This window comes from Oenanthe melanoleuca, chromosome 2 (genome assembly GCF_029582105.1).
Source record: "Oenanthe melanoleuca isolate GR-GAL-2019-014 chromosome 2, OMel1.0, whole genome shotgun sequence".
Lineage (NCBI taxonomy): Eukaryota > Metazoa > Chordata > Aves > Passeriformes > Muscicapidae > Oenanthe > Oenanthe melanoleuca.
The window spans coordinates 120401235-120429202 of NC_079335.1; the positions used below are offsets into that span (position 1 = coordinate 120401235).

Here is a 27968-nt window from a genome sequence, read left to right on the forward strand (position 1 = left end):
TATCTGTTTAGTTTTTATTTCTCCAGCTTGCAAGGATGAGCTATAATGATGAGGTGCAGTTCCCTCACTTTCCTTTTGCCAGCCCAGACCATCCTCCTGTGATATGTTGGGCTCTTGTGGCTGAGCTGTCTTAGATCAGTCTTGCAGTAGGTTATGAAATCAAAAGCTGAAGTATGGGAGGGTGACTCTAAAATGAGTCAGTTACAAACTTCATATTTCTTGAATAATGCTTCTGTTTAAAGTCTGTTTCAGAAATCTTGTCAAAATAATGGAATTTGGCTTTTATGCATACTCTCACTGCAAGAGAATACACTGTCATCACACACGTATTTCACAGGCTCCACTTAGAATTACATGCATGAAGAATCCAACAGGTGTTGTTCCCTCCATGCTGCTGGAATAATCCTTGACACTCTCTGGTGCTGTGAGGATGGTTGTCTTCCAAACATCACTGTTCAGGAGAGGGCATCTCTACTTCCCATTCTGGTTCCAACATTTGTTCCATTTTTTCTGATCATCTTTTCAACTAGCTGTCCTAAACTGGAAGAATGAGAGAAATCAATTGTACCTTCATGGAAAATCCTGAATATTTTGGACATTATTGAAAAAATAAGATTTTTGAGTGCCTCAACATCAATAGTATGGGATATTCAATAATTTGCACTCCACATTCAGAGTTACTGTGGGAACATTATTTTCAGTGGTGAATTTGGGGATAAACTCCTTTCTTCTGCGGTACAAGTATGTAGCCACCTCCTAGAAGTAGTTTTGAAAAAGTTAATTTTCTTTTCATAGACAAGCTTATTTTTAATGGCTTCTTGATTTATAAGTTATTCTATTATTCCTATTTTACTTGTATATTAACCATGAACTATAAAGCCATGCATTATTTAATGTGCCAATATTGTGTAACTTTTTCTCAGGAGGAATTTAATATATTTTTTAGAATTAGAAGTGAGTTCACCATTTTGTTCCAGCAGCAGTTTTCACTTGAGAAATGTAAAGATATTCTGTGGTTACAGTTTCTTGATAAAATAATATAAATACAAATATAAAGCATTCCTTTGTGGAGTCCATTTGTGGAATTTTCTTGCTTTCTATCATTCTGGGGGGTGTGTGCACAATGAGGATCAGAAATTACCCATCAGATAGATGGATAAGATTATCCCCAATTCCTGTTTAAGGGAGCTAAGCATGCAGATCCTTTGGATGTTTTCAGATATTTCAGCCAAAGTGAGTATGTGGTCTAACTTTATTACTGTGGGAAAGCCACAGGCAACATTCTTAGTTGTGTAAACTGATCCAGTAAATTCAGCTTTGCTGATTTATGTTAACTGATGATCTGACCCAATGTTTAAAGGATATTAAACATATCAGACATACAATAAAAAATAATTGTTGATTGACTGTTTCTTACAGAATGCAAACATACAGAATGGACATTTGAGATTTTTGTAGTCATTCAGTATTTTAAATGATGGTTGAATGCAGTAGAGCTATTCTAATCTGTGCCGGCTCAGCATCTGACAGAGAGTTCTGAATGCTGCTAAGATCATTTGGCTGTTTCTGTTTACTGCAGTATAGCACAAGGGCAATGGGACACTTGGCAAACTTCAATGGCAACATGATTACTATAAATAAAAAAACAGAAAACATTTTCAGAGCACATAATTAATTACTGGAGAGTATCCTGCCCCCCAATATTTTAAGGCAAGTGGGTTAGGATTATAAAACTGCTTTGTCCAGGATAAAAATAAAAAGCAGTCCTGAATTCTTCTGTTTCACTTCCTGAGCTGTGCTAGGTACATGCTTTTTGCTAGGCATAGTGTCGCTTTGTTTTCATTATAGATGAGCACAATGGTGGTCAGAGGAAGAAGAATCTGTTTTTCTTTGAAACATTTGACACTTTTCCCTGTCAGAGGAAATGATCCTGGCTCAAAGGACTCATCAGTCTGACCAGAATTAGCAATTTCCAAACTAGTAGGTCAATGAAGGGATTTGCTGGATATCAATTCCTTAGCCTTCTAGGCAGTTTAAAAAGAACTCTGTTCTGGCATTTCTCCAAATTTTATATTGTGCCTGGAATTTCAGCCTCCAGCCTTTCACTCCAGTTCACTGGAGTTTACCCAGTGATCATTCGATGTTGATGTTTTGCTTTGACACGGTGCTAACATGATGTGCTGAGGATGGAGAAAATATCAAAGAGCACAAAAAACTCTTTTGCTGTTTAAAAATATTTGAAACCAAATCTAAACTTTGCTGATAGCTGAATCCTTTCTTTTTGTGATTTTTGGAACAGATAGGCTTTTTATCCAAACTATTTATCCTAATCAGCAGTTGGAGGAGAGGAATGTTAAATAAACTATTTTATTCTGATTCTTTCTCTGGATGTTTACCAGGCTGTTGACAAAGGCCAGAGAATGTTTAATGACTTGGTGGGGAGACTTGAAACAGAAGTGGGGATCACACTGGATGCTCCTTATTTGCTTTCTTTCACAGTGCAACAAAAGGGAAATGATGACAGACCACCTCTTGATACCCAGTTTGATTAAGAAAATTTATCATGTTCCTTGTCATGAGTTCAAGTCTCCCACATTGAATAATATAAACATTCTCAAACAGAGCCAGAAATAGGCAGATAAGACTCAGATGTCTCTACCAGAGAATTGTATTCGGTCTGAAAACGTGAACATGACCTCAAAATAACTCTCATGTAGAACTAGGGAGTATTTAAAAATACTTGAAAGCCTTCTCCCTGTGCAATCAACACAGGACTCCCAGTTTGGTGAAAGGAAAAGTGGTCTCTTCCATTTCTGAAGTTTGCACATTCCTTGAGCTGACAGTAATCAGACACATAATCGGGAACTCATTATTTCCTGGAACTTTGAATTTATTTTCATTCTGTCAGTTCTCATATAGAAAATTATCCCCCAAATTAGAACAGTATTCTGGCAGTCACGTTAGACAATGTTACAAAGGAGATAAAAGTGGTACAGAATAAAAATATATTTCAAGACTGTGTCATCAGATTTCTCTTGCAAAAGCAAGAAGATTATTTTTTTACATGATGAGCAACATACAAACAAAAAAATACACACATTTGTTATTTAAAGAATTTGCTCTGTTTGTGATTTTGCACACTTCTGAGCTTGCACTGCAGGACATAACCAGAAAAAGATTTCTTTAGTGGCTTACTCACAGAAATCCTGCATTTTAGTAGCATGTTCTGAATGCATTTACGATAAGCAATAAACACCTTTAAGGAAAAAAAAGCTCAAAATTTGTACTTGCATTTGTATTTATACAGAATATTGAATTCCATGTTTGTATGACTTTTCCAGGGAAGGAATGAAGAGGAAATCAGACATCAGGGTGGTGTTGATTTTGTGTCATCTGAACTTGGGTAGTTGTAGTAACACTGTAGAATGAGGATATCCACTGTCTCAAGTTATGACAATGCCCAAAAGTGTGGCATAAAGTAGAACTTTTCCAGCTGAAGCCAAATGTTTTTAGACCTTTGGTATAGCCAAACTGTGTGTTGAATTTTGGAAAGCCAAGAAACAGAGAATGGATTAAATTCAGCAAGCAATGTGGAGAGGCAAATAGTTTTTCCAGTCCTAGAATTAAGGCTTAGTGTCCTAGCCCTTCATCCCTGGAGACTTGATTCTCATTCCAGGGTAGGTAATAAATAATGTGCTTGTTTGGTCAAGTGGTTATCTTCTGTTTGGCAATTTTAGGATTCTTTCTTTTCTTTCGTCTGTATTGTAGACTGGCTTTTCACAGGTCCATTATATTATGCTTAGAGTAAATTCCCAAGAAGAATTTTCAGCACATTTTGGTAGCAGAATAATCTTTATAGGTGGGTGGTAGAAAAATAACCTTTGTTTTTATACAATACATGTGGTAGACATGTGGCAGAAAACAAAAAAAATTACAGGGGATTTAAAACACCATCAGGGCAAATCAAAGGCATAAATTCAAATGAAGCAGATGGACTTAGGGTATTAGTGAGAGTTGATATGAATCTTTAGATAAAAATGACATAATAATTTTGCTTACTAGATGTCTTCTATTTTATATGTAGGGTGTTTACAATAAAAGGTATGTCTGGTCCCTGACAATTTCAAGTGCAGTGAAAAAAGTCACACAGTGTTTCTTTAGATTAAAAAAGCTCTTAAGGATGGGTCATAACTGCAATGTAGGGCATATAATTTGCTCAGTGAAATGACTGATAGTGCATTCATACAAAAGTACGTAAGAGTATTTGAAAAGGTATTTCTACACATAGTATTGAATTGTTCTGTTTGGAAACTTTTAAATCTGTTACTGTTCAAAACTTTGACCTAGGGGTGAGAGGTCAAACAATAAATATGGTTAAATGGTGGGCATTTCTGGTCTATGGATATTTCACCTTGAGATGCTTTTCTTGTAGGAGTACCTCTGTATGTGTATCTTTTCAGATGTAGTTCTTTTATCATATTCCTTAATTCAGTATCTGAGTATCCTCAATAAAACCATGAACGATAGCATGAGGTTTGTTTTTTTTTCAGCTCTCATTCCCATAGGGAAAACAATGTTTAGATTTGTTTTAGTAGAGCTTCTTTTGGTTTGTTCTTTTGTGTTTATAGATACAGCTATGGTTTTACAAGTCCATCTAAAAGAAATGTTCTTTGACCTTGGAGCAAAAGGTGGTGGGATTTCTAAAGTTAATTACTTGGTGAGTGGGCCCATTTCACAGTTTTGAAAGGTCTGTGAGAAAATCATGTCTTTTGCCTAGATAAACACTTTTGTTACTGTAGAGTGCTGTGCTGTTCCAAACAGCTTTTAAATACAGTCTTCACTCCAGACTTGAAGCAGTTTTATAAATGGCCTGAGACATGGACATTGGAACAGCAAGTCTGAGATTGATGTAATGATTTGTGATAACAAGTTTCTCCATGGTTACTTCATATGCTGTGCCTGAAATTTACCTTAAGCTGATGCTCCAACCAAGGCAGGATTTGTATTTCATATTTAGATTTAGACTGAAGAGTATAATCTTTGAGACACTGTTTTGATGTTTGAGAAAATGAAGGAATTTTTTGTCTTCCTTCTGATCCTGTCCCAATCATATACATTCCATTTTTTTTAGTCTAGCTGATTTAGATTCGTAACAAGTTTCCAACCATCAATGATACAGTCTATAGTGAAAAATCTCTTTGCCGAAGAAATGGGCTGTTTTCTGGTAACAAGTATTTCATGAGTCAGCAGCGACTTCAGCATTTCTTTTTTCCTGGGTGGGACAGGAGATAAAGGTTTGGAGTCTGGATTCTTATTTATCATTTTACATTTATTGACAGCTCTTGGTATTTTGATCTGTAATACAGGGAAAGGAGTGTGGTGTCATTATGAATTCAGCTGAAAGAATATCCATCTCTTTTATTTGACATAATAAAAAGCCAAGGCCTGTTTGGTATTATAGATTGTGTTGGTCCAACGAATGGGTTAAGGTCAAGCCAGTGCTCTTACAAGAAATGGAAATACAGGGGCATAATGGAAGAAACTTCCTGGTTATCAAAGCAAATTCACATTGGATTGAAGATAGCTTTGAGGTTCTTATGTATAAATACAGAAATATTGGCGTTCATGACAAAAAAGATTAGGAAAGCTGCATTTTAAATAAATCAGATAAACTTTGGAAAAATAGCATCAGTGAAAAGTGCTGAGCAGATTGTAAGCTCACAGTAATTAGCCCAGAACCTGCGGATAATTATGTGATTATTATCCACATTAGCCAGGACCAAACTGATCAAGGGGGTTAGATAAAAACCGCAGATTTATAAATTGCATGAAAAATTTGGAAACACCATATGTGGATTGGGCATCTGTATTGCAAGTAAATTGCAAGGGGAATAGAAAATCAACAGGAAACTAAACTGTAGAAGGCTTCTCCAGCTGAAGATTTATTAAATTGTTCAATACACTGTACCTACAAAAGTAAACAAACATGTAAATTTTGAGAGCAGGTAGCAGCGCTCTATAAGACAGAAATTATGTGCCAAGTATACATTTAAGGTTATTTCATGCCATAATTTCACTGGGAGTATGAATAGTTCTGACACGATAGTGGTCTGATGACAATGTGAATAAGCGCATGATCCCATATTCTGTTGACATGCACTTTAAAGACATAAGGCAAACATTTAAATCAGAGATGGACGTGTGTATGGGAGCAATTTTCAGCTCTGTAACTCCATGCAGATTTGGTAATAGTGTTCCTTGTTATCCATCTGTGTGTAAAGCTGCAAGATCTGATACACAACTGCAGCATCAACATAGCATGGCACAAGCAATTACATTTGGAACTCAAGACTGCCATTTTGACTTAAGTTTTGGGAGGGATTAATGAATCTAAGAAACATAAAAATGGAGTACAGCAAAGTGATTTTGATCTATAACAGGGGGTATACATCAAACACTGAAAACTTGTGTGGTGTTAATCATCAGAAAACTTTGGGGAAGGCCTGCTGTGCAGTTACACAGAAGTTAATGGGATATGAATATGCATAACTGTTCTTTGCACCTTGGCATGTCTTTTGCATTACCATTTGTTTAAATGATACTTTTATTCATATTTTTTCTAGTTGGGGACAGTAGGTTTAAAAGGGCATTACAGCAATATTGGCATAGACTATAAAACTTATCAGATGTTCACTGCTTATAAACACAATACACTCCCTCTCTCCCTCTTTGATCTTATAACTAGCAAAAAAAAAAAAAGGGAAATGACACTTAGAACCTTTTGTTTAAGGCCTTTAATTTAGCTTAGTAACACACTCAGATTGCATACTGCTGTGTCTACTTAGTAGATCAAGAAACTGTGGGACAGCAATATTAAGTGACTTATCCAAGTTGCAACAGAGACTCAGTGGCAGAAGTGGAACCAGAAGCCAAATGTCTTATTTCTCAAATCTATGGTCCAAGACATCAGATTCAAGACTAAAAATCAGACAAAACTCAGGAGCTTGGCTTCTTAGGAAATGAGTAATTTTGTTCAGAGACCCTTAAGCTCACAAGTAAGTTTGTTTGTAATTCAGGTGCCAAGATAATAAATGAGATAGAAATTATAATGCAAGTCTTACATTTGTATGATTATTTTTATTGGAAAGTGCAAAAACCAGATCAAACCTTATAGGGAAGCATGTTAGTTTCAATCAGTTTTTTTCTCAAGAGAGACTTTGCAGGTCCAAGATGGAATTTTTAGTTACAGAAACCCAAGGCAAAAACAGTGGATGTGATGATGGCTAAATTGTTGGGGTACTCACTCTCAGTTTAGGAAAAAAGGCTCAACCTCTGTAACACTGATTCAGAATGGTGATTTTGATCTGGTTCTTTTTCATCATCTGGGACACTGGTTATTCTGGTGACACTGTCATGCTGTCTTCTCTCAAAACTGTAAGAGATTTCTGTTTCATTCAAACATCACATGCAAAAACCTTCAGGTTGGGTTTTGTTTTGTTGTTTGTTTTTGTTTTGTTTTTGTTTTTGTTTTTGTTTTTAGTCCTATGAAACTGTCCTTTCTCACGCAGCTTCTAATACAGATGCTTGAGTAGTCTGGTAGTAACATGTTCAAAGTTCAAAGCCAGCAGTGATCTAAATCATCATTCTACAGCCTATACAAAATATCTGAACCATCAAGACCAGGTGTTTACAACACAAAAACCATTACAGTAAATGCAACACGTTTCCATTAGTTTTTGACAGTTTTACTAAAGCAGCCAAAGCCAGAATGGAGTTTGAGCCAGAATATCCTGCTTGATTGTTGAGATTGCCTGTTCTCTTCAGGGCAGAAGTATGTTGCAGCAGAAGGCAGAGGCTGAGCTAAGCTGTGGTGTGGAGAGAGGAAGGAGGAGTGGAGCTCTGCAAACCATATGACTGTGTGTGACCCAGGGTTCACGGTGTGCTAAGTGATGCTCACTGGAGGGGAAAAGGAATGAGACAGCACTATATCCCTCCTGAGCTTCCACTGCAGCCTACCCCTAGGAAGGAGACTGCGTTATGTGCTTGACAAAGACTTCTAGCCTTCACTACTGTTGATCATGTTGTTTTTTTTTAAAGTAAATTATATTTTAAAAATAAATTAATTGTGCTGCATGCACAAATCCAACTTTGTAGTTAACATATTGGGATGCTTGGACTGGGGCCAACTCTGTATTTTACTTTCTGATTTTTGGAGCATTATGTCATGGTGAAACCAGAGAAAGTGTGTAATAGATCCATCCTCTTGTTATCTGTGATCTTACTAGCTCCACAGCTTGCAAATCCTCCAAATTAGGTTCACATATCAGCACTTCAGTAGTCTTCAGCAGCATTAACTTGACACAACATAACAAGCTTTCTGATACTGAAATAAATGGCCACCCTTCAGCAGCAGTGGTACAAACTGGATTTTGCTTTCTTTAATGGGTGAATAACATCTGTTCAAGAATTACAGGAGTTATTTCAAATCCTCTCTCTATTTTTGTGCATGTTTGTTTATGTGTATTAAAATGCCTGTGAATTAAATCTGTTATTGAATGCTCTCTTTTGCTGCAGAAAATTTGGGCCAGCTGAACACTAATATCAAGTGCAGAAATGCTATAGATCTGTACATAAAAGAACATTGCAAACGTTCCTATTGAAAAGCACAGAAAATTATCACTATGCTTTTATAGATAACATCAGCTTGGGTCTCCCCACACAGGAGAACTGCAAGTAGTATTTTTTTGAATGGCAAGGCTGCAGACAGCACTTTGGGGAGGCACAGTGAGCACAGGATGAACAATCCTCTTCCTGCAGCCCTTTGCCTCATTTACCGGACACCTTCTAAGTCGTGCAGGGAGCCGGGCCAGGCGAGGGACTGAAGGACAATGGGCTCATTCAGTGCAGAGCACTGATTCATTTCTGCATCACCTTTCACTCTGCACAGCGGATGAAATGGGGGGAGAGGGGGGGCAAGAGGGGGGGGGGTCTGTGGGAAAAATAGTGTGCATTTTGTGTAATTAAAGATTGTATAATGATGTACAAGCACAAGAGAACTCTAGTATAGTTGGAAAAACACTCTTGAATTGAAGATTTCTTAAGGGCTGCATGTGAAATGTCAAAAATACCAGAATAGGTGCTTTCTAGTAGCTTTGTGATTTTTTTGGTAAGATATATGTTTGGAAGTGGCTGTTCCTTACATTCATATAGAGTTGACAGTAATTTTAATGTGTGAGATGATTAAACTTGAACAGGATTTTCTATGTCAGTAAATATGGCTTTCTCAAAAGAGTAGTTTTAATAAGAAAGTATACTCTTTTTTTTTTTTTTAATCTCTTCTCCATTTCTGAAGATTTCACAGGAGATGAAAATATTTCAGGTCTGCCAGTGTTTAATTTCTGTTTCAGCATAAGCTTAGAAATGACATGCAAAATTTGTTACTTTGGATCTTTCATGCCTTTTGTCCTTATAGAAAAGATGCTGTGCATATGGACTATGTTTTCCATACTGCATGGCAGTTAGTCCCTGGGGATGCATGCTAGCAGAGAGAATAGATCCTTTTATTTCAGTTTGGAATTGACAGATCAGATAAAATACATTGATTCAAGGATATTAAAATAATTCAGCTAAAAAAAGCTAAAAACCGAAAAGAATAATTTTTAAACTTTTGTCTCAGTTAACTATAAAAATAAGTATCAGAATATCAGACTATCCCCTAGAGTGGAAAGTTTTATCATCTATGCCACTTACAGATTAGGCAAAGCAGATGATTATATTGCAAATTCCGATTAAGACATAACATCTTATTTTCATCTTTTTTATTTTTTTTAATGATTTATATTCTATTTCAGGCTCTGTGTGTGGTCTGGACAGGGCCTCAGTAGAGCAGAGATTTCGAGACTTGTGCCAAGCTGTGCAATGTTATGGTGGTCTGATGATATGGGTTGCTGCTATTTTCTATTTTAATAACAACTGTTTTCTTTTAACATTATAAAGCTGGCAGTTGTTAGTGCTTTTAATTGAACTATCCATGAAGTGTGAATGATAGGTGGAGCTGGCCCAAAGGATGATCCAGAAAACGTTAATAACATTAATAACAGGGCTGGGGTTTATTTTGCCTGCAGAAAATCCCTTCTCTGTTACCAGCCAATGGACTCAGCATTTGTGTGTATGAGTCTCCTTCACCACTACAGGCCTTAATGCTTTGTATAGTCTGTTTCCCTTTAAAAGCTGCTTTAGGCTTGAGTTCACATGTCTTTCCTTAGCTCATACTATTTTTGTAGCAGAGCCAACAGCCTGACAGCACTTTTAAAAAAGAATGAATGGGGTTAAAGGACCCAAGTAGTGATAGGTTGTTTTGATGACTGTTCCCCATAGTTTTGACTGCTGAGCAGTCAGCTATTGGTAATTCACACAGAGAAAACAATTGAAATTCAGATTGTAGGCTTCTCCTGAGTTGCTGTAGTCTAACAGTGAAATACTTCCTTTGGAAGAGTCCCTCCTCATAATGCCACTGTCACAAAGATTGCTCCAGTCTGAGTTATTCCAGGCTTACCCACCCTAGATGAATTAAGTTACAGAGGTCGCACTTGTTCCAAACGTGCATGGATCTAGCCTGCACTGTGGTGTGCCTACTGGCACAGCAGCTGCAGCTCCCTGAGTCAACATGTGTGGGAAGAGACTTGGGAACCTTCTCCAGGACAGGCCAGTGAGCTCTCATTACTCAGCCATCTGGACCCCAGATTATTCCAGATGTGACATGTGCAGTAAAGGCTGCCACACAAATACGTGTTATGAATTCAGCTCATTTTATTTTGAGTTATAGAGTTTTGAATTCGCTCTGTTCCTTCATCTACAATAAACAAACACATGTGTATGTGTACACACACACATTACTGCCTTTATTTGCTGTACCTACCTCCTCATCCACTCACAGCCCAAAAAGCTTCACTGAACTTGTTCCTATAGGAGTCCATTGTTCAGCTTCTACATGTTTCACCTCTGGGAGATTATTGTTTCCACTCTTATCTCATCCTGGTCCTTCTGGCTTGCTTGACTTGCTTCAGTGACATTTACAATGTTCCAAGAAGATGATTTCTCTCTTTATCATGAGTGCCATGACTATGTGGGGAGTAAAGTTGGGGGAGAAACCTGGCAGTTTAAGAATGGGAAACAATTATACATCATGCACCCTGTATCCTTTAAATTTTATATTAATGATTTCTGTGGAATGAGAAGCCAAGTCTTTGAACAAAGAAATATATAACAAGCTGGGACAAGTGTGGTGAGGCAAATGTTCATGTGGAACAAATATTTCTATAAACCAGTTCAAGAGCACAGGAGAATTTTTAAGGGACTCATTTGCAGGACATAAATGCTGACCTTATGTAGTCTCTATGTATAGAAACCTTCCTCAAAGCAATATTACAAAGTACAGACTAGAGTTAAGGTATTCATTTATATAAACAGTTGACCCCTAAAGTCTTACTTTACCTTAATCTCAGAGGCACTGTGGTAAGGGATAGTTTGGGGTTAGACACAGTCTGACTGTGGACACTCAACTGAAGCACCCAGCCTGGAAGATTAACCTTTCCAAACTCCTTACAAGTACTCAGTGGATGATACAGAGACATCTTGGGACCATTTCTGAAAAGCTGCCTGACAAAAACTGCCTGACAAAAACTGCCTGTCCTTCTCTACTCACTGTAGAAATATTGGAGAGGCAGAGAGGATCCTAAGTCAGTAGACCAAGGTATGAAATGGTGTAAAATGTGGTGTGAAATGCTTTGGTCCCACACTGTCTCCTGTCAGTTCCTTTTCTTTTTTAACAACAAATTAAATGATATGAAGATGGAGCAAAGAGTTTTGGGTTTTTTCAGCTTGTAAATAACTGATGTATATGTCATTGAATGTATTTCAGATGAGCCCCCTCTAGTATAATGCCTGCTGTACAGTTGTCCATAACTGTGAAGGAATGGATACCTAAGCCCATGCATCACTCCAGGAAGAACCTGGTACAGTGCCCTTTACATGTCTGAATCACCACATGAAAAAATTTGTTATGCTAGGAGGATGCTAAATTTATTTAATTATATTCATTATTTACGAGTTCATGCATCTTCAGACTCTTTATATCTTAAAATAGTAACTGGAGTTGTTACTGGATCTCCAGATCCTGGGTCCTTGCTTCTTCTCTAAAATAAACACCTTTTGGGTTCTTGCAACAACCTTTTTTTTTCCATGTATGCTTTTTACTTGCTTCCAGCTCCTATTCTTTCCTAACCTGGCTTTCATACCTCCTTTTGACTGTAGCATAGTGCTTTGTCAGTTAACCACATTTCCTCAGCATTTTGTTGGCCCCTTTTCGAGTTAAATTGAATATAAATAAGTACAGATTGCCTTTCCAGTAACTTCATTTTATAGTCATTGCTTCTGGTGTCATGCTATAGTAAGGTCAGATGCTCTTTGAACTGGTGTTGTCTATTCACTTGATAGGTAACCAGGACTGTTTTCTCACACCAGAAAAATAATAAGGTTGGTTTTCAGAAATTCTTTTAAAATATTACTTGAGCATCCTGTCTGGTAGTAGAGATGAACCTCTTTCTCTATGTTTTGATAATCATCCAAATCTCTTTTGTCTCAGCCCTCTTGTGCATTGTTCTGGGAGTTTTCTTCCTGTGGACAGCTAAGCAGATTCATGTGGATCATCTCCAGATCAGTCCCTAGGTTTTGTTGCTTTACAGCTCCTAGTTAAGAAAGATTATAAAAAACAGGGTCATTATTGTCTCTGTTCCCTCTTGTTCAATTTGGAGAATGTTCTGGCACACAGTAAGCTTCAGTGAATCCCAGTGATCTGGCACTGGGTCTGGACTTTGCTTACTTCCTAACTTAGGCTTATAGGCCAGGAAAATGTTGTAATGTAGTTTCTTCTCTCCAGTTAGTCCTTGGAGATTCCCCCTCTTCAGATTCAACTGTAGACCTTCATATATTATTTTCTCTGCTGTTTTTTAGCTCAGCAGATTTCTTATAACTTCCTGCCTAACGGGTCCATCTCCTCCTCTTCACTCCTTATATGAGCATGAGGTCACAGTGAGGTTGTTTACTCATAAGTCTGCTTCCAAAAACCTTTGTCCTTTCAGTTTGTAACCTTTTAAACCCTTGCAAGGACTTTAAACATTTTCTGCTCAGTTGATTCTTTTCTTCCGAGTTTTCAGTTTATGTGATTAATCTTTATTTTTCAGTGTGTGTACTTGAGTGCTACAGGATTCTTATACAAACACAAAAGACAAGAAATAAATATATTGTACAGAAGGCAACTGGATAGGAATGAGAAACAGTAATTCAGTTTTAGCCTAATGAAGAATGGAAAGGAAAAGGGAAGATGTGATCAGGATAGGAAGGCTCCAAAACCCAGAAAATAAGTACCTGTCCTTCTGGCGTTTCACAGCTGGGATTGATTGATTGATTGACTGATTGATTCCCAAAAGACAGTCTTGTGAGATTGTCACAGTGAAGTTTGACACTTATGCTCTTTTCCCACATCTTTACATTTCCCTCTCCTGTGTTCAAGGAGATCTGGACACCTAGTGTGAAGTAAAGACAGTGACAGCAATTTAGAAAATTCTGGACATTCTGGACATCAATGGGAAAATGTTCCCTGATTTTAAAAAAGTCCTGAATGCTTTACCAATGGTGGGAAAGCTGAAAGATAACACAAAGAGAGACTATTTACCCCTGGGCATATAAAAAGTAAGCACATGTGGATGGCTGACCCCTCTGGTACTGGGAGAGAGGAGCCAGAACACAGCACCCTAGTCTATCAAATTATGTTCCCAGATCAAAGGTAGCTAACAGCTGCTGGAAAGGGAAATAGGATAAGGAAGCATGCAGACCTTTGGAATGATATGAATCACTGTAATAAAAAAGATGTCTTGAGAGAAATCCTGAAGCAGCTGATCTTGAAAAACCTGGTGAGTGTACAGTTTGTGCTGATTTAAAACCTAATTAACTTTCAATGTAATTCAGATAGGCATTTGGGGGCTTGTCTTCTGTGTGAATTCTAGGTGAGTTCAGTAAATTTTTGGAACTTAGAGTCAATTAGGCATCCTGTCTAGGACAGGGTAAAGCTGATTTTGCTACACAGCAAACTCACTACAAGCGATTTAGGCAGATTTAAATGAAGAACACATCTCTTTGAAATAGAGAACGTATCTGAGAGCCAAAATACAGAATTTGATGGGTCATATGTAAAAAGATATTTGCAACTGTTTGCTATTTTTTTTTCCTATTTGAAGGAAATATGATTTGAAAAATCTTCTCCCACTTATCCAGAATTAGGTGGAGAACTTAATTTTGAGCAACAAAAAACACCACAAAAATTCACAATCTCTACCATTTGACCCTTATAAAGTTTGGGAGAATGGATCTGTAGGCTGATAGTTCTGGTTTTTCCTAAGCCAAAGTATGTTTTATGAAAATATTTATCAAATAGTTTCCTTTTTACTGAAATTGACTTTAATTTTTAAGACTTAAAGTGTTTCAAGTAATATTTTTAGCTTTATGGTTCCACCCTCCTAGTGATGAACCCATCTTAGAAAACCAGGATATTTCCAGCTAAGCACCAACAATTGCCAGTTCTCATAGAATCCCTCTAGTTTAGATTTAACTACAATCCCTCTAGTTAAAGATGTCCCAAACACACTGTTTTAGTAATGCCTTGTTAACTCTGCCATGATTTCATAAAGCAAGTTTCACTGGAACTCTTCTTCCTTTCTTTTCAGATATATACTGATACAGAAAAAGTTATTTCATTTACTTGCAGTCTTTTCATGAACAGTGCAGTAGGATCTGTGCTGTAACCTCTCCCAGACAAAATCTACTGTGCAGACTGCTAAAAAGTATAACAATGTGTTTGAAGTGTGTGTGCATAGCACTCTTCTTCCACTGTATTAGATCAAGTCATAGTATTTAATCTCTTTCCACACTTTGGATTGAATAAAAGAATAGAAATTGGTTTGCACATTATCAGCATTGGACTTTATAGAACACACTGAATTCTGGAAGTTCAAGCCAGAGCTTCAGTGTCTGGTAGTGATTCTCCAAAACACAGCCACCATTGAGCAACATCCTCCCATGTGGTACAAGGTAAAGAAAGAAAAAAAATTGAGGAATGGCAGCAATCACTCTTAAGAGAAATGTGGCATGTGGTGCTGCAAGTAAGATTTTAATAATAGGAGGATTTTGCCAATAGAGACCATAGAATCATAGAAAATGCTGAGCTGGAAGGGACCCTCCAGGTTCATCAAGTCCAACATCTGGTGCTGTGCAGGACAAGAATCACACCATGTGCTTGGGTGTGTTGTCCAAACACTTCTTGAACTCAGACAGGTTTAACACTGTGGCCACTTCCCTGGGCAGCCTGTCCCTGCTCTTGGGGGAGCTGACAGCTCCTCCATTTTAGTGCTGTCAGCAAACCTAGTGTTCCTTTGAGTCCTGTGTCCTGCTTGTTAATGAAGACATTGAAGAGAACTGGGGATGATGCCTTCTATTTAGATAACCTCTCTTCTCAAAGGAAATTTTAGGGAGGAGTACTATGAAGAATTTATTCTCCTTTTCTTTGAGGGCAGTGACCAGCAGATGTGATTTCTGACACTAGAATGAGAAATTTTTTGGGGAATTATGTTGTAGTGAGAAAAAGACTGAATTATTTGTCATCGGAGGACTTTCTAAAGTTCTAGGACTTGATGTACCTATAAGAAAGTAGTAAAAAATATGGATGAGTCTAGCAGTAGTGATTTTTTACTTTTATTCTCATATATAGTCAGTCCACATGCCACTTGCGTTTTGATTTATGAGAACTCAGGCTACTATTTGTTCCCATGAAGTATAACAAGTACAAAATGAACATCAATGGATTGAGTTACTTTGCACTATAAGTCTATGAACTGCTTTTTGTTCCTTGATTTTTTTGTGATATTATTGAAGACAGAACAAATCTGAAACTGCTTTTTCAATGACAGGTAAGATTAACTGAGACACATTTACTACTGTCCCTGCATTTGCATTTATTGGTCTTGTACATGTGAACAGGGAAAACCATACAACAAAAATGTTATAAAAGGGATGACTTTAGGCATACTGACCACACACACAACCAGTTAAAGCAGATGAGGTTCATCTCTTAAAGAGCCTTAAACATAAATCTTCACAAGATTCTTCTCTTAGGAATTCTTCCATGATAAAAAAATTCCCTAATGTTTTACTTAACTAGTATCAAACTGTGGGCTAGATTGTAAATAAAAAGTATGAAATAGGACCTTCTGTTCCCATGTTTCCTACTTTAATCAACATGAATTTGAGGATATTCAGGGCTTTCCAGCATCAGATATGTTATATGGCATTCATTCTTCTCCCACAGGACTCTGAATAAATACTAATTAAAATTAAGCTAAAATGTTCAGCATTTAAAATATATATCTATTTTTTTTAAATCTACTTTTCTTCTGGGTAACAAATGTGAATACAGACTTGTTTCCTGCCTAACTTACTTTCCCATGCTTCTGTGTTTTCTTCTTTTTTGTGTGAAGGAAAGAAATAGTTTTGAAGAAAGCTGAACTCTTAAAATCCACTGGGTATTGTTCTGTGTTTTAGATTGCTAAGCACAGTATGCTAACAATGGGCCAAATACTGTGCTTATTTCTCTGGGATAACTTTTGGATTTGGGATTTGTGGCCATTGAAGGAGAGAGCCTTGCCATAGAGCAGAACACCCAGAATACTTTCCTGAGCTCATTTGTCAATCCTATGGTATAAGATGCCACTGGCCTTTCACCTGGCAAGGTAACACAGTAAGACCAAATATCTTACAAGATTACAAAAATGCTAATTCTCTAAGCTCTCCTCTTAGTACCCAAGTATCTGACCAATGTCTGATATTGTTATCTGGAATACAAGCAAGGAATTTTGCTGCTTATGCTCAATTTTGGCTTACTCTAAACTTTTTAAACTGATTGTTAACATGTCCCAAATACTTACTTCAGACTTTATGCTCTTTATTGTGGGACGTGTTAATTGAAATTAAACCTTCCAACGAAGTGAACTGATGGTCAAACATCAAAATATGAGTGGAGGAGAAATTTTTTTTCTTGTAAGAGCGTTCATATGACAGTAGTGCCCACAGAGCTTGCTAGCTCATGGATTTGGGTCCTTAGTGAGGGAGAAGTTTGAATCAGATTGCAGAGAAAAATGATGAAATGTCATGATTTGGACATCAGAAATAATCTTGGACATGGTGAGGAACTTTTTTTGTGGAAAGGATTTTAAAAACTGGAAATGTCTTCCCAGGGAGGTGATGAAATCACCATCTTTGGAGGTGTTCAAAATCAACTGGATGTGGCACTTAAGGTCATGGTCTAGTTGACAAGTTGGTGAATAGGCAAAGGCTGGACTTGATGGTCTTGGAGGTCTTTTCCAACATAAATGATTCTGTGATTCTGTGATCATGTAGTACATGGTAGAGGCTAGGTCTGGTTTTAAAAATGGTCTCAAACTTCTGGCTAACTACATTGTAAACACACCTTTGTGTAAGGCTTCAGTGTCCTCTGCATGGCTGTGGGGCTGGGGTAATGTGGAGTGCAGAAAGCTCTGAAGTTTCTCACAGAACATTTTTGTGCATATCAGCATAACTCTTCCTTGAAGCCCAGGCCAGAGTTCTCACTTTGCAATTTCTTGGAAAGTACAGCATGGAGTCAGATAGGGGTTAAGGAATTTATAACCCTAAATGTTGTTATTAGTAACAATTTCCAGTTGCTGACAAAGGCAAAGCACCACACAGTTGCTCCATAAACAAATATTTATGTATAATACATGGAAAGTGTAAACAGTTTTGCAGTGTTTCTTAAATAATTTCTCAATGTGATCAAGAAGTTAACCTACAAGTGTTTCTTCCTGAACAGGCTATTACAATCTGTTACTATCAGATGCACCCCCAGAATTAAAGTTTGTCTTGTAACATTGACTTATAATGTAAAGAATCAACACTGCATTTGGATTTCAGTGCTTTAACAAATGTATATAAGGACATTGTTTCCTGTGCAATCTTCATTTCAGAAATTATTTCAGTCTGTGTGGCCTGGAATACAGAGGTACAACTTAGATTTTTTTTTTTTTTTTAAAGCTGACAAAAAGATCTTCAGTGTTTCTTGTGACTTTCAAAAATGCTTCTTTTGTCAGCAAACAGAGGTTTGGCAGAGCCCTATAACAAGACATATTCAGCCCTTTGTAATGACTTGCTTGCATCAGCTTGTGTGGGAGGCAGAAAAAATCAATTATGCCAAACTTGAGCACTCAGACATTATGAATTTGGCTCCAGAAATTCAGAAATCTTCTTAAGATTTATGGACTTAAAAGGAATATGGTGAAGAGAAGGGTCTTCCTGACTGCTCTGTGATTCTTGGGCATTTTGATTCACAATTTTAAACTTTTCTCTGTGGCCAATACAAACCTGAATCTATTTTAAACAGGGAAATTGCACTTAAATTCACATGTCTTTGCAGCTTTCCAGAAGCCGAGCCTTTGGAAACACCACCACATAACAATAGACTTCCAGTAAAACTGCTGACATTGAAAGTGTGTACTCTGTAGCAACAGCATTACAGGTTTTGTGATGAGACCTGACAGTAACATTATTCTTTCTCTATCATTCAGCTCATCCTCTAGCCAAGACCCTTGAGCTTCCAGTAACACTTGTGTGTGCAACCAGAACTGGGCAGAAAGCAGCAATCCCACTCCACAAGGTATTTTGATATTTCTAAATTTAGTTCCTTTCAAATAAAATGAAATTTAAACATCCCCTTTGAAATAAAGCTGTCTTCAGACTGCTTTGCTTGAAGTTCATACTCAGAGGAAAAACCTTGGAAAATTGCATTGGCCTCATGGCATCCTTCAAACTCTCAAAAAATGTTCAAGTACAGAAGTCAAAAAAATTATACTTCACTGGAGTTTCCAAAGAATATGGTGCTTTGTCCAAATGGAAACTTTTAGCAATAAATTAGGTTTGTTTGGCTTCATTTGAGAGGCAACACATAAAAGAAAAATATTTGTGGTCCAGGTAAAAAAAGGAGGTAGGCCCCACTCAGCATTTTTTGTTGTTGTTGTTGTATGGAAAAAGAACTATTCTTTTAAGAAATTGAATTTTTGATGTCCCAGGAATTTGTAACAACCACCATCTGAGAGACTGTTGGATTCCTCCAGCATAAATCTGCCACACACGTACAAATTTGAGCAGCTTTGTTTTCATTCCAGTATGGAAGGTTTTCACGTTTCATTAAAAAAAAAAAAAAAAAAAAAAAAAAAAAAAAAAAAAAAAATTAATTTTTCTGGAGTCAGCAGTAGTCTGAAATCCTTGGGAAGCTCCAGCTCATGGGGCAGTCTGCCTGCCCTGGACCCTATGGGACAGGATGTGGGGTAGTGAGGATTCTCCAGCTACTCCTTCTGGCTCCTGATAAACCCAGGGGAACTTCTGCTGCACTGATGCAAACACTGCTGAATAGGAGTCTGCTCTACCAGACACAATATTGACAGATGGAATTTTATCTCTGTAAGTACTCTGATATAGATTTCTCAATTTCTCTCTCTGCTTATATGCTTATAGGTATTTATGCATGTAAACTTTAAGAATTTAATTTTGAAAAATTCCAGTAGAAATAAAAATTGCTTCTGAATTTTTGTGACTAGCTTTCTTGCTGACCATTTTCTGGCCTAATTCAGCTCTGAGCCTTTGAGAGTGTAAAAAGTGCTAAACAGCCTGCCTGCATGGGTAATTTATTCAGGAAAGACCCCAAAATGTGTGTGTCTAATTACCCTACACCCTTCCAGCTGAAGTCTTCACTTATTCTGTCTGCATGTAGGCAGTCACAGGGTTCAAACAAAACATATTTCTCCTCTCCTTTTTAGAAATAACAAAATGTTGACATTTGACACATCAGTTGTACAAGTAACAAGGAAGCTGAATGAGCTTTGAAAAACACCAGTTTTTCTTCTCCCTCTCTTTGGGAACCTCCCCAAAAATTTGACTTAGTTCCAATTTCTTCAACAATTGGCCAAGACATATTTCCCAAATTTCCCTTTCCATCTCTCTCCACTGAACAATATTCTACTTCCCCTGACATGCCTGCTAACTTTTCTGGGAATCTCTGTACAGACCACAATAAGCTCAATATTTTCAAGATGAAAACCCACAGCAGCTTTTCTTTTGCCAGCCTCTAACCATCAGCTCTTTTTTTTTTTTTTCTTTTCAGTTTAATGCCAATGTTAGTCAGCCTTTCTCTTCCTTCATCTGCAGCTGAGCTGTTATATACATCCCACACATCCAGACCCTTGAGTATTATTTCCCTCTGCTCAGTGTTCAGCCTGCATCCCTTTTCCTTCATCCTCTGTTGCCAGGATTATAGTTCACACAGTGCTTATCTCATGTCCTAACTACACTTTTCCAGTTTGCTCCTCTCCACTATGCCTTGAAACTCTTACATAGAGCTCCTGAAAAATCCTTCCTCTACTTTTTTCTGACCACTCAGCAGGAGGAGAAATCAGATGATATGAAATTCAAAATATTCTGCATTTCTTCTACTCAGGTGTCTTCTCCTTTTCTATGTCTCAAAGCCTCTTCTGAGCAGTTGTACAGATGTTCTCTGTAATTTCATTCCTGTTTTAAAGTATCTTACTTCACAAAATCTCCAATTATACCACTGTAAAGTGATTTTTCTGCTTATCTTTTAGAGCTGGCCTTGTATGGACACTGCTGCTAACTTATTGCAGAGAGGTATTTTTTATTATATTTTGGCAAAGCCAATGATGTGCATAGAAACATCTGTATATAAAGAACTCAAGTGTTTGGCTCTTAATTACAAGACTGCAACAACCACCATTCATCCATCCAAAGATTCTCTGTAGCAAAATCTTTTATCAATAGGAAACACTCATTCTTCCTTCTTTCTTTATGAATGCTCCAAAGAAAACCATAAAATCATCACAGAATGCTTTGGGTTGGAAGGGATGTTAGAGACCTCTAGCTCCACTCCCCTGCCATGGGAAGGGACATCTTCCACTAGACCAGGTTGCTCAAAATTCCATCCAGCCTGGCCTTGAACTCTTCCAGGAATGGGGCATCTGCAACTTCTCTGGGCAACATGTGCCAGTGTCTCACACTGTCAGTAAAGAATTTTTTAATAAAAAAAAAGAATTTTTTTAAATATCAAGACCTACTCTCTTTCAGTTTGAAACCATTACCCCTCATTCTATCAGTGGAATCTCTTGTAAAAGTTCCTGTCCAGCTCTCCTCTTGGTCTCCTTTAGGCACTGGAATGCTGCTCTAAGTCTCCCCAGGAGCATCGCTTTTCCAGGCTGAGCAGCATCAGCCCTCTCAGCCTGTCTTTATAGGAGTGAATTATCTATATCAAACACACTTTAAAATCTGGAATTACATTGTCCCTTAGCTATTACACCATCCAGTAAAATGACACATGAGACTGTGTAACTTCATCTCCCCAAAGCATTAATGGTTTATGCCCACTCAGCTGTTATGCTTCATGGCCTTAATTTCTAGGTAGAACTTCTGAAATCTGCTGTCTGAGATTAGCAGTGCCCTCTTGCCTGATTTGAAAGAAAAATAATTGGAAAGGCACATGTACCAGCTTCCAGTTTATAAGAGTTCATTATTTGAAATCCCCTGAGCTCCTCCAATTAGAAAACAACTTTTTGACTTAATATCCTTCAATTGTTAAAAACTTGCGTCACTGAGAGATCACAGTGAAACGTAAAGGTCCCAGCACATTGGCACTTGATTGTGAGGGGATGTGATTGTTCCACATTTAGACTGGAAAGGGTTAGGAACTCCGCTTCCCAATGTGCTTAATGAATGAAAGGAAAATTGGACCCTTGAGCCAGAGGCAATGACCTAACTGAGTGAAAAATGTTTGCAGGTTAACAAGGGCAACTGTTCCTTGCTATAATTCCCATTGGAGGTGAATGACAAAAAAGGCCAATAAACCTCAGACTCTGGATTATTTATGAACCTGTTTTCTTCCTAGAAGAAAAGACCTTACTGTAGATCTTGGGAGACAGAACTGAAAAAGTGTCTTTTCACAATGAGTAAATTAATGACCATGTGTACTTCCTAAAAAGATTAAGGTGTAGTACTCAGTATCATTGTATTCTCTGTGATCAATCAGATTTTTAGAAAGGCAACTTCACTGGTACTGATGTTCAAGGAGAGCAAAAATAAAATTGTGATTAAATGACACTAATGTAAGCCACATTAGAACAAAATGTAACTGGAAATGACATATAAGCATTGTTGACACTGAATCACAGAAACATATTTTATGTCTTGTCTTTACAAGTGCTGCTGCCTAACATGCTGACACAGCACATCCATAGCTTTCCTACAAGTACTCAGAAAATTGGGTGTGGTGGGATAGCCAAGTGTCCTGATGGAGAGTGGAGTGTCTCTAGTTGGAAGTCACGCAATTCACTTCTCACCCTGGAGAGCAGACTTGGTTTGTAATGAAGTAATGGAAAGATTAGTGTTGTCTACACTGAGATCAGGTCTGGAGCCTAGCACGGAGGCAATGGAAAAAATTTGCAGGGTAAGTGCAGAACAATGCAGGAAAAGACTAGTAATAACCAGTAGAGCAGCTGTCAAACTACCTTTGCAAAAAACTCTGTGATGCCTTTTCAGGAAACAGTGTAGACTAGTCAGGAGAGAATTGAAGGGTATGATCCAAAGTTGAGCTGTTTCAGTGGGCTTTGTATTGTATTAGTCCCTAACAGAATATACAAATAACATATTGCTTCCTGTATTTGAAGTGCCAAAATGAGACAGTTGCAAGCATTCTGCAAACCATATGTTTGAATCAGTCTGGGACTGAAGAAAAGGAAGGAATATGAATTTACATAATGCAACTCTCTCTGCAACATAGACATGATAACCATAATGCACAGATGTATTTTCAGGAATGGGAACTGCATTTGACTTTCTTGTTAAAACAACCCTGCATTTTTCAAAATGCTCTTTTCTGACTCTGTTGTGTACCTGCACATGAAAAGGTGAACACCATGTTTATATCTTGCTTTCTTCTCTGAATGGCAGAACAGCCTTCCTGCTCAGATCTCTTCCTGAAAATGTATGATTAAATTTGTATGGTCTTTGGATGTGTGCTTATATTGACTTCAAAATGGTTAAACAATTTACATTTGATTATTAATTCTTAGGTAACGAAAATCTCTGAGAGAAGGATCTTTGCTTTTTATCCCAATGACTTTTAAAGAGTGGATTGAGCAGCACCTCAGGTCCTATTTCACTAGGCAGCTTTCCAGCAACTGTGCCCGCAGCCTGTAGCACTGCCTGGGGCTGTGGAGACCCAAGTCCAGCACCTGGCCCCTGGATTTGTAGAACCTCACACAATTGACCTCAGCCCATTGATCACGCCTGTCCAGATCCCTCTGCAGAGCCTTCCCACCCTCCAACAGATCAAAAATTCCTACCACTGGGTGTTGTCTTCAGACTGACTGAGTAGGCATTCAATCACCTCATCCAGACCATTGATAAGGATATTAAACAGTGCTGGCCCCAACACTGGTCCTGGGGAGCACCACTAGAGATCAGCTGCCAGCTGGATGTAACTCCACCCACCACCCTTCTCTCTGGGACCAGCCATCCATGAGCAGCCAGTTACTCCAGAATGCTGTGGGAGATGGTGAGAAGGGCTTTATTAAAATTCAGGCAGACACATCCACAGACCCACCTCATCCACTGGGTGGGTCATGTTGTCACAGAAGGAGATCAGGTTCATAAGGTAGGACCTGCCTTTCCTAAACCCATGGCTGGGTAGCTGCCCTAAGTTCATGCCAGGAGCAGTGTGCTTCTCGTGGAGATTCCCAGTTCTTACATTGCCATCAACATTATCTCTAACACCACTGAATTAGTAGGTGTTGCAGCTGTTTCTCACAGCTTGAAGCCTGGGTCAGTTGTAGGGAAGTCTTCCCACTATGAAACTGCAGATATTTCAGAACCTGTCCTTCCTCTATCCTCTCTTTATGAGGATATTGCTCCTAAGTTGGGTGTCTGAAATCTTAATCCTATGCCTTTGTCTAGACAGGCCAGATGTATTCCTGATTTTAAGAGGAAATTAAGTGAAAACGTGCCCATTGTTGCTGGATATTGGCTGCAAAGTTTTATATCTTGTCTCTTTATTACATATTCTAGGGAGCTGTGAAAGTCTGCACACTGGATCTTTTTATTAAAAAAAAAAAAAAAAAAAAAAAAAAAAGACAGAAGAAGAAATAAAAATAATTAAAATGAGAAAATAGCAAAGAAAAAACACAAACCTGGTAATATCCAGGTTAGTAGAAAAATGTTTCTTTGAGTAAGTAGCCAAATTACTAACTATAAAGGGTAGAAACAAAAACTTTTGGTAATATGAAAAATTTGTGAGTGAGTAGGAGATCAGGACTACAGCGACTTGTAATTCAGTTCTGCTTGTATTATACCTGGATATGAACTTCTGAACTAGGTTTTCCAGAATCTTTCTAGTTTGAGTTATTTGTTAAAAAATTATTAATAATGAAATATTTCTGTTTCTTTCTGTTATATGTGATATTGACAACTCAGATATACTGTTCAGAGATTTGGAAAGGTTACTGCTCCTGGTTATCTTTTATAGTTCTTTATAAATATAAACTTCAGTTTATAATTTATGTTCTTCTATATGTATTGTTTCAGAGTTAAAAAAAAAAATAAATTCTTGTTTTGAGTCCTTTAAGCATGATTTTTCATCTGTTAAATTCTAAATAAGATGAAATTAAATTAGTAAAAATGTAAGGTTTTTGACATAAAAAATATTGTTTAATTCTGCCTGAACTCTGTTTTATTCTTTATCTTATTTTTTGTAGGCAACTTGACTGTTGATTTTGGATGTCCTGGAGGAGAAAAAAAATTGGGCACTTACTAGAGCTTTAAAAAATAATCCATATGTGGTAAAGAAAGATTTTGTATTATTTCCAGCAAAAAATGAAATCTTCCTTTCTTTTCTACTTTCCCCAGTCACATAGAATGTAAACTGAATAGATCATGAAAGTTCAGTGACACAGAACTCCATAAAAGTGTTATAATTACCCTAAAATCCTACTTATACACCAGTTGTTTCATACAATATTGTAAACCTCATCCAACTGACCTTTTTTTGCAATCCTTATACAATTGCAAGTGCATATAGTAACATATAAATGTTACTATACACGCTTGCACTCACATCATCACTGGCTATGATCTTGTCTCATAAATTAAGAAAAGTTGGGTCTTGTCAGTTCTTGGATACAAGGCCTCCAAGGAAAACCCAGATGGTGCAGGCATTGATAGCAATTCAGTGGGAAGACCACCTACTGTGTTAGTACTCATTTTTCTTCTGTATTGAGATCATTGTGTTTGGAAGGATGTTGCTGGGTTTTATTCTGAAGTTAAAAATTAAGAACCTGACCAAAATTAAGTATTTCAGATCATCAGAATAATCCTATAGCATGTTGCATAAGAGTACAGAAATGGTTCAAATATTGCCAGCTGAAATCAGAAAAATATTAATTGAAAATATATTTTTATCTTTTTTTCAGTCTCTTTTCATTCAGCATCTACCCACACTCTCCGTGAAATATTCATTGATAACTAAAAACTAAAGCCAATTTATATCTTCCTGTAAGCTTTTGTAAAACATTCAAAACTCAAAGAGGCATGACTGCAAAAGAAACTAGGAATTTCCTCAGCTGGGAATTTGTAATTTGGTCTTTATCTTATTATTTCCTTTTGCGGCGTAGAACAAATAAAATGTTAAAATGTAATCTGTTTTGCATTATTTCACTGACAGATATGACCATATCTCATGTTATCATTAATTACCCTCTCTGGGCTAGGACCTCTGGTTACCCCATAGGTTTTTGGTGGAGCAGGAAGGGGAGCAGGTAATAAACAGTGCTGCCTGAAAACCTTGGGCCAGGGGCACTGTGGCAACTGGAGCATCTTTCCCATGTCTCAGTAGTGTGTGTACTCTCCTTATTGCCTCCCAAAGTGCTGAGTTACCATTGCAATGCCTCACAAAAATCTCATTTAAGAGAGATTTTTGTCATGTCCCCCCTAATATGCTTTATAAAAATAAAATTATTCACCAAACACGGCATTTATCATGAAAGTCTCAAACCCAAAACTGGATTACAAGCAGATATAGCAGAAATAAATTGTAATAAGTCTGGACAGACTATATAGATATAGCCTTCCTCATGGCTAAAATAAGAATAATGTTTTTGTGATTTTTGAATGCAGATTGAGAAGATTATAATTGTTTTCTAGATTCTAGAACCTAGAGTTTTAACATGGAAAAAGATTTTTCAAAGCCTAGAAGCCTTCATAGCATTAGAAGAAGAAACTTTTTGGAAGTGACTATTGGGTAAGATATTCACAGCTATAAGTAAGGGGTCTTTTTTCAGAGGATGTGAAAGGCACATTTGCTTTTACTCTTGGAGCCCAGTTGCTGTCAGCATGCTATGCCAGAGAGGGTACAGTGGAGTAAAACTTCACATACAGCCACAAATACTCAGTCCACAGTGCATTCATTGAACTTGATGTTGATTCTTCATAAAAACAAAGCAGTTCTAAAGTCAAGTAACATTTTAAGGGAAAGTCAAAAGGAAAGCACATTCTGACAATATCAGCAAGAAATCATAACCAAGTAGGAATAACTGTAGACTCTGATAATGTGAAAGTCCCTGTGGATCCAAAGGTTTCACACTGACTGGAGTAGATGAAAGAGGAGGAAACAGAGGATAATTAATGAATTTTGGTCATAGCTTCTAAAAGAGAGTTTATGAAAATATATTTTGACCTTTTGCAGATGTTATGAAAACTTTGCAGCTTAGAACTTGACTTATAGGATGGTATAATCCAGAAATTCCAAGAATTAATGTTGGTCAAAACTAACTTGGGATCCTGGAAAGTAAAATATAAAACCTCATTTGTTTTGTTAAGGTTTCAATTTTAGTAATTGTTGTGACAGGGATGATAAGAATATTCTTAGAGTTAACACTACTAACAAAACTAAACTTGAGTACTTGAACTCTCTGTTTTCACAATATTCCCTCTGAAAATATATCAGTGTATATACAGATCCAGCCTTCACCCAAGGTCTTCTTTTGGTGGAGACAAGAGAGTGGGGTGTTTTTAGGGATGATATTGTATTTCTGCTCACCAGGAAGAGCAGTTGCCCCAGCCACTGTCTATCCTCCATTGTAACTTGGTAGGATGCCAGAGGTACTTTAGGAAGACAAGTCAGGTGAAGGAACAGAGCAGTGTGACTAAGCAGCAAGATGAAGGAATGAAACATTAAAGGAAAGACAGTCTTGTGCTAGGGAAGGAAAAGAGGCTCTGATGCTGTTGCAAGGTTTTGCTTCCCCAACACCAGGATTCAGTACTTTGATATTTCTTGTTTGTCATTTTAAATTAAATATAATACTAAAAATTAGACTTAAAATTTGAAATCAAGAGAAGAAGACCATTCAGAGGTTTTTTATTGTTTTTTTGGTTTTTTTTTTTTACAGATTTGTGGGGTGTGTTCAAAGTTTCCTAGCTATAGAATTTATTACGGAACACAAAGAGATAACCTGAATTCTTTTGGCATTTCTAATCATAAAAGGCTTTTTTTACATGTTCTTCTACTATTTAGCAGGAGAAAAATTCAGCATATAACATGGGCTCATACAGGGTTAAATCAGGATTTTGTAGTGGTGGGAATCATTCTTGTTTGTTGCAGAGGCTGGGAGTGCTGATTGAGTCTGGGTCTGTAGAAGGTAGAAAGACCATCTTGCACAGCAAACCCATGGTATCCTGATGATCTGGCTGCTCTTCCTACCTCTGCTTCTTGGGAGGTGGCT

The 27968-nt window shown here is 37.4% G+C and overlaps 1 long non-coding RNA gene across 1 annotated transcript; it reads left to right on the plus strand.

Moving 5' to 3' along the window:
• The first annotated feature begins 13892 nt into the window (after nucleotides 1-13892).
• Nucleotides 13893-27934, plus strand: LOC130249403 (uncharacterized). Its single transcript, XR_008839788.1, has 4 exons — nucleotides 13893-13970; nucleotides 18705-18793; nucleotides 24948-25031; nucleotides 27848-27934. It is a non-coding gene; the product is annotated as an uncharacterized LOC130249403 (long non-coding RNA).
• Nucleotides 27935-27968: the final 34 nt, after the last annotated feature.